Below are 12833 nucleotides of genomic sequence, written 5' to 3'. Positions count from 1 at the left end.
CCCTTGTGCTGCCAAAAATACTTTTTGTAATATTTTCTTGTCAATCAGAACATTTCATGATTTTAGTGTCTCCCTCAGTTACCTCCAGACACCCAAATCCTTCCCAGACTCAGGTTTGTTATTACTAGAAGTACTGGCTTTCCAAATAATGTCATTTATTATCTTTCCTGACAAATTATTATGTGCTACAACAGATACAATATTTACTACATCAAGATGTAGCACAGGCAAGAGAAGGCTGGGCGTACGACATCTCTATATGGACACAGTGTTGAGCAAAATAAGTATTTAGAAAAGACTCTGCAGTTAGGACCGTGTCACTCTTTAGGATCGTGAATACCGATGGGTATTTAGGTCCTATGGGGTTCTTGTGTAAAGCGGGGTTAGAATAGGAAAGCCTGACTGGTTCAAGATATGGCAATGTTGTGGCATTGATACTGTTAATTGCACGCATCTCCTGCCTTTGAGAGAAGCTGTTCAGATGAAAGTCAGAAAGGCCCCTCTTTGGCAGTGGAATTACAGCTGTCAGCTTTCTCTGTATTAGACACATCTGCCTCTACCTCAGCAAGGCTCTTTTGACACCTTAGCTGAATAAAACAGCACAGAATTCTGAAACATCAATCATATAATTGCAACATAAATAATAATTCTCTCAACTGTACAAGAAAAGAGAGACTACATTATTTCTGTATGGTGGGCCCGTGATACCAATTCATCACTTCTTGTCCTCAAGAATAAGTCTAGCATGTTAAAGGTATTTTTTCTTTTAACCTGCTTATGGCGGGACACTTTTGTCCAATCTTGCTGTAATTAATGGTCTCAAAGTTGATCTTGTGATTTGTTTTTATCTAGCTGACTCATAGCTATTTTATGTTGCCTGTTTCACCTGATGATTTTGAACGTCTCCTCAGTCTGAACTAAGTCAAAACATCCTTCCAACTTAATAAATGCATGACTCAGGGTTTGTCTACAAGGAGACTTAAAGCCCAGAAAGGGTATGGCTACACTGCAAGGGAAGAGGGGTAGTTCGAAAGGAGGTATGCAAATCGCATTCTCATTTGCATGTCTTCTTTCTATTCTTGTCCCAGAAGAGGTTTTTCTGATATTTGGCCCATCTACACAGGGCCAAATGTAGGGAAAAAAACCTGTTTCAAAAGCCCCTATAAACTTCGTGTGACCAAATATCGGAAAAACCTCTTCCAGGAAAAGAATTGGAAGAAGATATGCAAATGAGAGCATGATTTGCATGTGGATGTAGAACACGTCAGCATGCTGCACACTGACTGGAGGTATAGACCCTGCTACCACACTGAAAATTCTGTTGTGCACATTGACCTTCTCTTTCAAAGCACATCACAGAAATTATAGGCCATGTATACACTACAGCAGGCATGTCAAACTCAAAGCCTACTGAGGGCCACACAACTGAAAACTGATAGTTTTCAGGGCCACCTAGGGTGCCCAGATAGTTTGTCGAGCAAAAAAAAAAATGTTTAAGTGCCAGGCAGAAGGCGCCAATACCCGGACACCTCGCTTCTAGGTAGATTTTATAATATTACAATAATTTGATGTGTAAAATTGTTATTTGCTCATATTAAATAATGTTTAAATTAATTTTACATAATTTTTTATTTAAATACAAATTGAAGGTACTTTAAACATTTGTATGTGATACATAACTTGTTTTGTTGAAATAAAAACAAGTATAGACCATGGTTAATCAAACAGAACAGGCTTCTGTGAACATTTCAGATATTTTGTAAGTTTGAGATTTTTCATAAAGATATAATTAATTATTCATGCAATTGCAAAAAATTGGCATATTGATATAAAATTAATGTACATTTTGTGATTTTATTTGGGAATAAATAAATAAATAACAAAATATTAACAAAATAACCCCTTCCTCTCCCCCAGAGCCAGGCACTCCCATATCCCCGTTCTAACCCAATCCCCCTCCACTCCCCTAGAGCCAGGCCCCCCCCAACCTAATGCCTCTCCCCTACCCCAGAGCCAGGCATTCCCAGCCCCCTCCAACCTAATGCCTCCCCACTCCCCCAGAGCCAGCCCCCCCAACCTAATACCTCCCTCCTCCCCCAGAGCCAGGCTCTCCCAGCCCCCCCCCCCCCAACCTAATATCTGGGTCCTGGAGTTGCTATTGCCACCTAAGGTGCTGGGGTGGCGTGAGCACAGCAGCCAGCTTTGAGCACCCAGCCGGCCGTGAGTGCACGCGCAGAGCAGCCTGGACAGCCGTAAGCAGTTGCTGTGGCGCAGAGTGGCCTAGCCGGCTGCAAGCAGGCACTCGGCTACGTGCTCCGTACGGCCCGCGGCCTGCACTTCATTCTTTTATTAAAATGTTCTGGCGGGATGCAAAAAGTTTCTATCGGGCCACATGAGGCCCTCCAAACGCCAGTTTGACATGCCTGCACTTACAGAGAAGATCAGAGTTGCTGCAGTTGATCTCCTGGGGGTTGGAATTGGCAGGTCTAGTAAAAATAGTCCTGCTCCTAAAAGGAGTAAGGGAAGTCAAAGGGAGAGTGTGCTCCCGTCGACCTCCCGCTGTGTGGATGGCACCAAAATTCAATTTAAGATACTTCAACTCCAGCTGGAGTTGTGTATCTTAATTCGAATTTATCCCCTAATGTAGACCTAGCCATAGTGAGTGGTATCAGGATCCACGTGACGTTTTTGTGTGGAGCAAGCTAGTGTGATATACATTAATGCCTGAGCTTTCTGCATGCTAAGTTTCCATTTAGAGCATTTCCATTCAGCAGTTAGAGGCTCAGATGCTATGGTTATGAGGCAGTATAAGAACCTAAACGCACAGACATTCATGAATAATTGAGCTAGCTGTTCATTTTTTTCAGGTAAATAAATTGAATGCTATGCATTCAATTTAAGGGTGAAAGGGGGTTGTTGATATGTTAAAAACCCAGCTCTTGTCTAGCCTGGGTAGAAGCAATGCCCTTTGTGTCAGAGTAGGCATTGCCAAAACTTCCACCCAGATATGCTGGGTGCAAGATGGTAGTTGGCCTGTGTTCCAGAAGTGGCTGCGTTTTAGCAGTGCTGGGGCGGGTCTATGTAAAATATTAATCCAAAAAAGAAATTAAAAACCCAAATCACTGTCAGCAACTTTTGCAGATGGCAGCACGTTTAGTCTTTTTGATTTATATGCTTTTTAGGAATCGCTTCATATATTTTTAAAGCATCTTTCAGACAAGATAGCTTGGTTTTTTTATTTGGCTAGATTGTGGCATATTTATCGATGGTATCCTGCAGTTTGCCGTATATTCTGGGTTTTGTATAAGTACTAAAGGTTACCCCTCAGGGACTGTTTAAAAATATTAAAGCTGTTCATCACTTTGAAAGGATACAAAACATTTATTTCATGTGTTAGGTAGACTGCATGTCTTTTCTAGATACTGGAAATTAAATCCCTCCTAAAAGGCTTGTATAGTTTTGCATACAACTGAAAGTGGCCGGCCAAACTTTATATATAACATAAAGTAAAATCCATTGCTGGCAATATAACCTAGACCTTCATAACATAATGGCATTAAGAAACAGTTCTTGGAAAAATGTATTTAAACACAATGCCAATAAAACTGACACCTGATTTGCCCTGTCTATGCTGGCTGGTCAAGCCAGGTAAGAAAATGCTTTGGTTGGAAACTGTGCCAACATTATGTTTAAATGGTGTTCTGCAACATAAGGCCAGATTTACAAAAGGATTTAGGCATGTAAAGATGCAAACAGGTGCCCAATGGGATATACAAAGGGCCTAGGCAGGTTATATACTGAATTTTACTCATTTTTGAATGAGTGTAGGCACCTAACCTGTGTATGTACTCACCTTTGACTTCTGAATATGTATGGACAGAAATGAATTCAGACTTGCAGCAAGTGGATTTAACTGCACTGACTTCTAGATTAAAGGCCCACCTAACTGTTTGGTCCAAATAGAGATTTCTGCTGAATTGGGTCTAGGATGTGAATATCTAATATGGATGTAGATACAATGATTTTTTTTAATTGTAATGTATTACGTGCAATGCTGCTTGTGTTTTGCTAGATCTAAGCCAGTGATACCATCTCCCCCACCCCCAAATCCCTCTTTATACTTAAAACCAAAACAACTTTTTATGTCTATGAGGGCCATAGGGAAAGAACAGAGAAATAAAACCGATGTCTTCACACAAACTTGTACAGTAGGGTTTATAAACATTGTTTCCTTGTTTATAGCAAAAAGTTAAAATTGTTAGATGAAATCCTGGATTCTGTGGGAATTTTTTTATACATTTCAGTGGGACCAAGATGTCATCCCTTGTCTTCCAATTTGTTGTTTTGCATGACACACCAGCATTGTGTTATAAATGTGAACTAAAGATTAAGAAAGATGGTAGTTGACAGACATTCCTAAGCATATTGGGATAGCTGATTTTCATATTTTTAGGAATGGTACAACATCTAATTCTAAACCACAAGCATCAGAAATATGATTACAGAGTATGGGAGGTGTATTAGAACTGCTCTTCTTTGTTGTTGTTACAAACAGTACATTTCTTTGGCATTCTAGCCACACCAGGGCTATGTCTAGATTGGCATGATTTTCCACAAATGCTTTAAACAGAAAAGTTTTCCGTTAAAAGCATTTGCGGAAAAGAGCGTCTAGATTGGCACGGACGCTTTTCCGCAAAAGCACTTTTTGCGGAAAAGCGTCCGTGCCAATCTAGATGCGCTTTTGCGCAAAAAAGCCCCGATCGGGGCATTTTTTTGCGCAAAAGAAATCTGAGCTGTCTACACTGGCCCTTTTGCGCAAAAGAACTTTTGCCCGAATGGGAGCAGCATAGTATTTCCGCAAGAAGCACTGATTTCAGACAGTAGGAAGTCAGTGTTCTTGCGAAAATTCAAGCGGCCAGTGTAGACATCTGGCAAGCTTTTGCAGGAAAACTTGCCAGTCTAGGCACAGCCCAGATGTAATAATGACACAAAAAAGAGTTAAAGCCATCCCCTTAATAGCTGTCTTTAAGCAGAAAAAATATAAAACTTCCAGGCTATTGTTGTATGACCATGTGTGGCAGTTAAAGCTAACATTTCAAGCATTTCTTTTTAAAATTATTATTATTTTGTCGTAAAAGGAGATGCCAGTATACTCTGGCCTGGGTGCCAAAAATAAGATGATACATTACAGCAGGTTAGTATGCAGATAGAAACGTATAAAAAGTTGTGAACCTCTGGCCTGTGCTACTAGATAGCTGGATGCCAACTGAGACAAAGACCCTATTGCGCTAAGCACAAGACCAAACCTAGTAAATGATCTCTGCCTCGAAGAGTTCACCATCTAGTTGAGAACATTGGCCAAGAGTGAAAGAGAAGGCACAGACTGTGTTAGGAAAAAAGGTGCCTGTGTTGAGATATATGGCGTTGTAAGTTGGTGACTATTACAAAAAATATTCCAAAACACACCATGCCACTGCCTGCACTCATTTACTTCCCCTCTGGAGAGAATGAAAGAACAAATGCATGACAGATGTTAGATATGTTACTTAATGCACTGTTGGAAGGGGCTTAAATACTAAGGTGATGTGTGCAGCATAAGAACCTATTTAGAATGGAATGGAGATTAAATGACTTGTCCAAGGACACAGTACAAGTCTTTGGCAGAGCAAGCAATTGAACCCATGCCTTGTTACGCAATCCAGTGTCCTGAGCACAAGGGAAGACTATAGTTTCTGTCCATAGGCAGTTCATAGATTCATAGCATTTAAGGCCAAAAGGGATCATTATAACATCTAATGCAGTTGGGTCACAGACCCACCCATGTAAGCTGCTGGTGGGCTGTGAGACATTTTGTTTATCGAAGCGTCCATAGGCACGGAGCCTTGCAGCTCCCAGTGGAGCTGCTGAAGTCCTTAATACCAAGAACACAGGATCCTCCCTCCTCCTGGGCTGTGTGTTTCTCTCAACCAGTACTACTACTAACATCTTGAATTCTATTCCCTTGATATGGCACCTGATCCTGCAGTAATATTGTCCATGAAAACATTACCACTAACAGCAAAGCTGCAGGATCAGTCTTTTGCTTTCCAGGAGTCCACTGAATCTTCTCCATAAGATTCCTATAATGCATTACTACATATCCAATTTCACTGCATCTACTTTACTGCAAATACATTGCAGTTCGAACTGCAATGATCAAAATACAAAACCAAACCATTATCTTGGGATTAGCACTTTGATTTTTTTTTTATTCGGGTATCCATAAATAAGATGCAGGAAAAGGGTTAATATAACTTGGGTACATGAATTATTTATAGAACTAAAGAGAGATGAAGGTCTCTGGCCGTCTGCTAATATCCTTGAATTATGACTGTTCTACTTGCTCTCACATCAAAAAATAAATAGCCTCTTGACTTTTTATAGAACTGGCAACATTTGGATCCCAAATGGAATTGGTAATATGGCTGAGGTGTTACAACAATAACCCTTCTTTTCCAGCAAAAGCTCGGATGTGCATTTATCAATATGTGTTGCTGACAATATTAATCTGTAAGACCAATCCAGTATAGACAAACCCCCTTGGAATCTGCAAAACACTACATGGGCTCAGATGGGGTAGGCAAAATCAGTCCTGGGGAGCGGATCCAGCCCACCCAGCTGATTAGCAGAGCATGAATACTTACAGCCAGTGATGTGTTCAGCTGCCCCTCCCCCCACCTTGCTCAGTCCTGCAGTCAAGCTTCTCCCAGGATTTTCCTGCTAGCTGTGCGAAGGAGGGGGTAGGTTGGAAGGGAGAGGGGAGAGGTATTCCTCTGCCCAGTATCCCATCTCTGCAGAGCAGGGGTTAGGGAGAGGGAGACACAGTCAGCGGAGCTGCTCCAATCTGAAATGTGGATGATAAGTGACCCGGAGGAGTGGGGAGTGGGGAGACAACAGAGCAGGACAGATTTCCCTTAAAGAGACTGTATGGCTTCTCTCAGAAACTTTCCCAGCAGCAGCCAGCACACACATTCTCTGTATCACTGTCTCACACCCCAGTCTGTGCCATCCTGTCTCTGTGCCACACACACTGTCACTGTCACGTGCACACTGCCGCGCACACACAATCTGTGTCACAAAGCCTGTTTCTCACACTCAAAGTTTTTCTCTTTCACACTCTCTTTGTCTTTCTCTGGGTACGTCTAGACTGCAAGCTTCTTTCGAAAGAGAGCATCCAGACCTCAAAACCGGATTGGAAAAGCGATCTGCTTTTTCAAAAGAGGACATCCAGACTGCATTGACGCTCTCTCGAAAGAAAGCCCTGATTGCTATTCACAGAATGGCCACCAGGGCACCAGTGGTTTTTTTGATTGCCTTTTCTTTCGAAAAATGTCCTTGTTCTGCGTCCACACATGCTTTTTTTCGAAAGAGCTCTTTCGAAAAAGGCGTTCTTCCTCATAATTTGAGGTTTGCAATGTCAGAAAAAAACCCTGCATTCTTTCAATTTAATTTCAAAAGCACACAATTGCAGTGTGGACACAGGTAAAGTTCTTTAAAAAAGAAGGGCATTTGTTTTTTGAAAAAAACAATGTAGTCTAGACACTCTCTGTAGCCTGTAGCCTCACTCCTTCTGCCTGAAGCCCCTCCTCTTCTGGAGACCCAGAGCCGGCCCACAACCATGTACCAAAATTCATGAAGTAACTCTCCTGCGAAAATTATTGCCCACCCTTGGGCTAGGGGATCCACCCTATCAAGTCTATTGCCTTCAATAGCAGCAATAACAACAACAATAACAATACTTAATACCTAATCCTATATAACAAAAGTGAAAAGATGAATGGCCTTTAAATGGTTCTGTTGCTTTGCTGATGGTATATTTGAGAAAGCTATTGATAAAAGCAGGCAATGATACAGTGCACCAACATTTGTAAGAAACCTTAGTTTGACAAATTTATGAGTATAATAAGAATGGAGAGCAATAAATATGTAGTCACACAACAAGGAATGTTAAAATGCGGTTAATTGACTAGTTGAGTAGTCAATGGAATTTCCATCAACTAGTCGATAGGCAGTTCCGCATTCCTCCTTTGAAATGTACAAGAGCCCCAGCAGGGGCTCTTGTACATTTCAAAGGAGGAATGCAGAACTCTGCATACAACCCAGGGATGGCTGCATGTGGGTGCCTGCTTTGAAATGTACAACAATGTTCTTATGTCCCCAGCGGGAGCTCTTGAGCATTTCAAAGCCATGGATCCCGGGAGTTCTAGGGAAATGCCACACGGAGCCCAGGATCAGCTAGGGAGACCCCAGCTGATCCCGAGCTCCACAGCTTGCCCCTTTGAAATGTGGAGGCGGCGTTCTACAGGGGCAGCGCCACATAGCTGAGCCAGGGAATGAATACATTATTTTATAAATTGATCGAGAAATTAAACGTTTCCTTAAAAATGTGGTGAATGTGTGGTTCTATGAGCTATTGGCAGTCTTTGGAGAGGAATATAACTCAGAAAGACATTCAAGTCATTTCACCTTGATACATTTTATTGTTTTATTAGAAAGAATATGGGACATAAGCTGGGCAGAAGAGATGTGGGTGAAATGTATGTTGGGGGCGAAATCAGGTAAGTTAGGCACATGGAGGCTGTCCCAGAGGGGAGATCTGAAATAAGGCTCCCCAGGAAGAACACAAAGTCTCTTCAGGAAACAGGCTCTTGTGGATATAAAAACTGTGGCGCACCTCTCATGTTTGATTCCATAAAGATTTCCAACCTGACCTTCCCAGAAAGACTGGGGAAGAGATGCTGTGGTTTACTAAGCTATTTTTCTCCCACTTATATGGCACAAAGTAAACTTAAATGTTCTGGAAATTACCAGCATAGGGAAAAACTCTGCTTGGAGTAGGGTGAAATGAATTGTCTGCATTCTATTCAGCTGCAAGTAGACTTGGACAGGTGCCCAATGAAATGGCAGAATTTTGAACTCCAGTCCAGGTTATCTTGAGGCTTCTGTTAGCTTCCTGAATTCCTACACCCTGCCTCATATTCAGACATGTAACAATTGAACAGCATGAGTCCTTGTGTGTCTTGTTTTTATACCTTTTTCTATCACAACTGTATTCCCACATAGTTCAAATAAGCCTCCCACCTCGGAGGTTGATTAAAAAAGGTTGATAAACTGGAGAAGGCCAAGAGGAAAACTGTCAAATGCTCCTCCTTTGAGGTCATGCAACCCGGTCTGACTGGGTCTCTCTGCCTCTCATTCCAGACTTATCAACTGTCGGATGTGGTGATCTCAATGGTAACTCAACCCCCCAGACTCTCGACAGCAGCCTGCGAGGAGCAGCATTCAGCAGCTCAAAGGTTTCACGACCAGGTAATCCAAAGCAGTTCCAGAAATGGACTTACCTTGAGAATGTGATTCCCCCTCCCCCGTTCAGATGTTTCAATGCTGGCCTAAATCTTTCACATAGGGTAGGAAGACAACAAGATAACACCTGCATTTTTTAGAAATAGTTCCATTGTTAAGTCTCCACTTGCACCATCACTCAAAACTGAAGCAGTCCAAACCCCCTCAGTCTTATTTGATAAAAGATCTATAAATATCATTAGTCATTTTCTTGAAATTCCTTTTTATAAACTTCTCCAAATGATAAAAATTGCCAGAAAATAAAAGGGGGCAAAAAAGGAAGCGATCACTGATAAGTGGATTCTGTGTTAGCTAACTGCTCTGGAATAATCTTTGCTATAGAAAGAATCTACTCTCAGATACCCTCTGTTAAAAAGTGTATTAATTTTCTTACAATTTTTTAGAACCGTCTACCCATTTACATTAGGCTAGAGACTTTACAAAATTATTGGCAAAAATGTTTTCCTTTCTGCATGAGATCTGTCTGAATGTGTTCTGGAGAATTTCCAGTTTGCTGGGTATAGTATCAAAATGTTTGCACAATGCTTTCCAAGAGGTCATACATCTGCCTGTGGGGTTGGGAGTTATGCTAACTACAGCCTTCAGGGCACTTTGTCAATGATCTGGTGTAGAATTCTTGGTTATATTTTGGCTCTTCTTCTATACTGATAGAATCCCACGAGGGAACACGTAGATCAAGGCCTTAAAGATACATTTGGAGAAAAGGCCTGCATAACTTTATTAAAAGGGAAGATCAAGATCTTTACATACAACGCTAATCCTTACCACAAACACGTTGGCTCACTCTTTTTACAGAAGCAAAGGATTAGCTATCCTATGCAGCACAGTGGTTCATACATTCGGGGAATTCTAACTAGCTCTCAAGCAACTCTTTATTAAGCATCAGCTGGTTACTTTTCAACATCAGTGTTGCTGGCTCATCATCTCTAGCTTCTGGGGAACACCGTGATTGTAGCTATTTTATAAACTTTCTGAAACATCCCCTTTATTCTGAGATAGCTTATTCTGTTTTCACCATTGTCCAGAGATTTTTTTTTTCTTCCCCGTTTTTTTTCCTCTCTTTTTTTCCCCTTGGGGTATTGCACTCAACATGAGGTAAATCTATTTTGGATTTCAATGTCATGGATAAGACTAATTAGTCATTATCTTAGAAGTTCGTAGTTGCCCAGGAACCAGAGATCAAAACCCAATCACATTCAATATGGGCACACAGTGGATAATATATACGCTTGATTCTTCAAAAGGGTTAATTTCCCAAACATGAGAGAAATCATGAGTTAAATACACTGAGAAGAAAAATCTGAACAGAAAAATGTGAATTAAAATAAAATTCTTTAAAAGTAGTTTAAAGGTCAAAAAGCAATAATTCCCAAATTCAAGAAAGAGAAAAGTTTGGATAAAAGCCCATTCTGGTTAAGTTGAGTAAAGGCAGCAATTAGAAAAATTACATATAACGAATGGAAAAAAGAAGGAAATAGATATAACTGTATATAAATTATAAGTTATAAAATACAGAATATTGAAAAAGAAACTAAGGACATCAGAAAAAAATCCATGACTGCCAGGTCTAGGGACAATAAAGAATTAAAGAATTAAGTAAATTTTGAACAAAATCATAGAAAAGATTAATGGGCCTAGTTAGAAATGGTAAAATTGTTAATGATGCAAAAGTGCATCAATAAGTATGATAAAAATTATCACCTATAGCTTTTAGAAGCTAATGATATTTTTTTTTTACTGGTCTTGTGAAACCTGCTGCATATGTTTGCCCAGTTTAAGTCCTTCACTGCACAATTATTCTTTCCACATATTATAGACAGATGTTTATGGAATAACTGATTTTGATCTCTGGCTTGACTTGCTGGTCTTTAACTGCATCTTACCCATACCCCTCCTAGGCTGCATCTAGACTGGCAAGATTTTGCGCAAAAGCAGTTGCTTTTGCGCAAAAACTCGCAACCAGTGTAAACAGGCAGCAAGATTTTACGCAAGAACACTGACTTTGTACTGTACAAAATCAGTGGTTCTTGCGCAAATACTCCGACACTCCCACTCAGGGATAAGCCCTCTTGCGCAAGTATTCTTGTGCAAGAGAGCCAGTGTAGACAGCCAAGTTAATTTCTTGCGCAAGAAAGCCTGATGGCTAAAATGGCCATAGGAGCTTTCTTGCGCAAGAGAACATCTACACTGGCATGGATGCTTTTGCGCAAAAGATGTCTTTTGCACAAAAGCATCCATGCCAGTGTAGACACTGTCTTGGGCAAATACTTTTAACGGAAAAACTTTTCCGTTAAAAGTATTTGCACAAAATCTTGCCAGTCTAGACGCAGCCCTAGTATATAGACCCATATGCATTCAAGATCCTGGGTTCTGAATTATCAATAAATCTAATACAGATAATTATGTGTTAGTATAAAATGGTACCTCTGCCTCTCTTCCCCACTCTAAATGCCCCCCCAAAAACCCTCCTTCCTAAATAAATTATATCTGATGTGTGGTGCGGTGGATCCCCACCTCATTCGAGATGGGGCTAAAGGCCCAGACCCATAACAGATGGATGTTTCAAATAAGTAGGTCAGAATAAGGCTTGCAGGAAGTGGCATAACAAATATAAGATGATGTGCTCAATTCTTAAAACGTCAAACAGTACTCACAAATTCCCACTTCTCTAGATTATTATTTAATTTTAACATATTATCTTGATACCTTAATGCTGATACATATGTTCTTTTTAGAGGTAGTAACTAATAAAGATTTTACAATGATGTCAGTTAATACTAGATTTTTGTTGTTGTTTCTTAAATACTGTTAGAATGTTGCATATGAGTTTAATAGCAAAAATATGTAACACAGTAAAATTATGTTCATTCATGGACTTAAGTTATGCTCACCAGTATATATAAACAGAGAAAGAGAGAAGGAGTGTAAATATTTTGATACATTTTCAGCTGTCTTTTCTGTTTGCTTTGAGATTAATGAAGAAAATAGTTCATTGTAGGTCAGAGTTAAGGTTGTTCTAATGACATGTGCATGTCTGTGTACTTGGTAAAAAAGGTTATGTTATACAGGTGGTTAAGATTTATCATGCAATTAACTATTGTCTTGTTTTTAAGTGTTTCAGTTTTGTAAGTTATGTGACAATGTTAATGCACTGCTGTTACTTAGGAATCTCACTTTTTAAAAACAAAGAATAATAAGGTTTGTTGTTGGCTTGTTTGTTTTATTTATTTGGAACATTACCTTTGCTATGGTTTGGCAGCGAGGGAAACTTCCAAAATCATAGAGACAACTTGATTTAATAGTCCAGTCATTCATGTCTGTATAAACATGAAGAAATACAAATCGTCAATTTACTCATTTGCAATAATGATAATACATACATTCATTATGAATGTAGTACCTTTATAGCTAACAAACCATTCATAAACTGT

At 40.1% G+C, this 12833-nt stretch overlaps 1 protein-coding gene across 4 annotated transcripts in view; it reads left to right on the top strand.

The window, feature by feature from the left end:
* The window catches only part of TBL1X (transducin beta like 1 X-linked), a 290873-nt gene that overhangs the window by 160773 nt on the left and 117267 nt on the right, over positions 1–12833 (top strand). For 3 of the 4 annotated variants that reach the window (XM_075915224.1, XM_075915214.1, XM_075915246.1), the window contains one exon: positions 9241–9348. The exons of the other annotated variant lie outside the window; for it this stretch is intronic. The gene's annotated coding sequence lies outside the window, so the exon portion shown is untranslated. The remainder of the gene's footprint in view (positions 1–9240; positions 9349–12833) is intronic. 4 annotated transcript variants of the gene reach the window in all.

The sequence above is a fragment of the Pelodiscus sinensis genome, chromosome 1 (assembly GCF_049634645.1).
Source record: "Pelodiscus sinensis isolate JC-2024 chromosome 1, ASM4963464v1, whole genome shotgun sequence".
Taxonomy (NCBI): domain Eukaryota; kingdom Metazoa; phylum Chordata; order Testudines; family Trionychidae; genus Pelodiscus; species Pelodiscus sinensis.
Note: the sequence above shows the minus strand (reverse complement) of the source record. Positions and strands in the feature narration are given on the sequence as shown.